This window comes from Schistocerca americana, unplaced genomic scaffold, assembly GCF_021461395.2.
Source record: "Schistocerca americana isolate TAMUIC-IGC-003095 unplaced genomic scaffold, iqSchAmer2.1 HiC_scaffold_404, whole genome shotgun sequence".
NCBI classification, from domain to species: domain Eukaryota; kingdom Metazoa; phylum Arthropoda; class Insecta; order Orthoptera; family Acrididae; genus Schistocerca; species Schistocerca americana.
Window position 1 is genome coordinate 105001 of NW_025726131.1, and position 2500 is coordinate 107500.

General features: G+C 64.3%; 1 pseudogene; it reads left to right on the plus strand.

Moving 5' to 3' along the window:
- LOC124582234 overlaps positions 1 to 2500 on the plus strand; it is a 7722-nt pseudogene that overhangs the window by 2330 nt on the left and 2892 nt on the right.

Here is a 2500-nt window from a genome sequence, read left to right on the forward strand (position 1 = left end):
TCGGCAAATTGGATCCGTAACTTCGGGATAAGGATTGGCTCTGAGGATCGGGGCGTGTCGGGCTTGGTCGGGAAGTGGGTCAGCGCTAACGTGCCGGGCCTGGGCGAGGTGAGTGCCGTAGGGGTGCCGGTAAGTGCGGGCGTTTAGCGCGGGCGTGGTCTGCTCTCGCCGTTGGTTGGCCTCGTGCTGGCCGGCGGTGCAGGATGCGCGCGCCTGCGCGGCGTTCGCGCCCCGGTGCTTCAACCTGCGTGCAGGATCCGAGCTCGGTCCCGTGCCTTGGCCTCCCACGGATCTTCCTTGCTGCGAGGCCGCGTCCGCCTTAGCGTGCTCCTCCGGGGGCGCGCGGGTGCGCGGATTCTCTTCGGCCGCCATTCAACGATCAACTCAGAACTGGCACGGACTGGGGGAATCCGACTGTCTAATTAAAACAAAGCATTGCGATGGCCCTAGCGGGTGTTGACGCAATGTGATTTCTGCCCAGTGCTCTGAATGTCAACGTGAAGAAATTCAAGCAAGCGCGGGTAAACGGCGGGAGTAACTATGACTCTCTTACCAGCCCCCCCTCGCACTATCCCTTTTTTTAGTTGGGGGCAGTAACCAGAGAAAAAGTGGTGGCCCTTCCGCTGAAGGTGCCACCCCAACTCCCCCAGCACCTAGCCGGCCAACCGGCCGTGCCGAAAATCTTGTAACTTTTGCAGCTGTATACGCCTGTAGTGAGTGCCACCGCAGCTTCACCACCAAAAACGGTCTCGGGGTCCATCGCCGCCGCCAACACCTTGCGGCCGCCAACGCGGAGATCGTCACGGAGAGGCATCGCGCGAGGTGGACGGAGGAAGAAGTCCTGTCGCTCGCCAAGGCAGAGGCCGAACTGTTCCTCGAGAGGGACGCCCGGTTCTTCTTTGTAAATCAAGAGCTCATCAGGATGTTCCCCGACCGAACGCTTGAGGCAATCAAGTGCCGACGGCGGCAAGCTGCCCACAAGCAGCTTGTCCGCCAATTCATGGAGGCGCTTGAGATCGGTCGGGGGGAAGAGCCGGCGTCCCGCCGGGGAGCGGCGAGCCCGCTGCCTGACGCGGGCGAGGCCGCTGCGCCGCCCGTCGACGCAGCCGAGGACTTCGCGGCCGACACCACCGGGCCGCCGCCGGAGGGGCCGACTGACGCCGCCATCTGGGAGCATCTGGCGGGGCTACCCGCTTCCGCCCAGCGTTTCTCTGCCCTGGATCGTGTCATCGGTCTGGGGCGGGGCACGCCGCCCGATGTCATCCTGGGCATGCTCCCGGATGCCCTTGCGTCGGTCGGGTCCAGAGGGGAGAGATCGATCACCAGGACACAGCGGCCGCGCCAACCATCGAAGCGGCCGCCTGCCGCGCCGCCGACGCAGAAGCGCAAGCGGCGCCGCTGGGAGTACGCGAGAACGCAGGATGCCTTCCGACGGTCGCGTGCGCGTTGCGTGCGCGGCCTCTTGGATGGCACCCTGCTCCAGCCGCCACCTGCCATCCCTGGTCTGCTGGACTTCTGGGCGGACCTCTTCACCAAGAAGCCCATCTCCACCGCGGGCTTCATTCGTGACCGCCTCCTCCCGCACTCAGAGCCTGTCGCTCTCGAGTGCATATGGGGGCCGGTCACACGTGAGGAGGTCGCCGCCGCGTTGCCGCCCAGGGGATCAGCAGCTGGGCCGGACGGCCTTACCCCAGCGGAGTTGCGGCGCCTGCCGCACGAAGTCCTGGTGAAAGTGATGAATCTCTTCCTTCTGGCCCGCGCCCTTCCGGAACGCCTGCTTCGCGCGCGGACGTCCCTTCTCCCGAAAACGGCTGCACCAACATCCCCCGCTGACTTTCGCCCCATTACGGTCTGCTCGGTGTTGGCGCGGACCTTTCACAAGGTTCTCGCGTCACGCCTGATGCGCGCTTGTGCTGTGGACGAACGTCAGCGGGCATTCATCCCTCGGGATGGGATGTTGGAAAATACCTTCATCTTGGACACTGCTCTCACCGACGCAGTTCGCTCCTGCCGCTCTGTCTTTGTGGCATCGATCGACGTATCTAAGGCATTCGATTCGGTAGATCATGCTGCCCTTCGCCCCGTGCTGAAGGCGCATGGCCTGCCGGATTGCTTTGTCGAGTATGTCGAGCGGTGCTACGAGGGCAGCACGACAGTGATAGCGGACGGCGCCGGCGTGGGCGTGTCTGTGCAGCCAGCACGGGGCGTTCGCCAGGGCGATCCCCTCTCCCCCCTCCTGTTCAACTTTGCGGTGGACTACGTTTTAGGCCAACTGCCCTCCCACATCGGAGCTCGGATCCTCGGTCGCAGAGTCAACGCTGCGGCCTTTGCAGATGACGTCTTGCTGTTTGCAGCGACCCCGAGGGGCTTGCAGTCCCTCATCGACGCAGCTACCGCAGCCCTCGCCCACCTGGGGCTGCAGATCAACGCCCGGAAGTGTTTCACCCTCGCCTTAGTCGCGTCAGGGCGCGAGAAGAAGGTGAAGGTGGACAGCAATGTC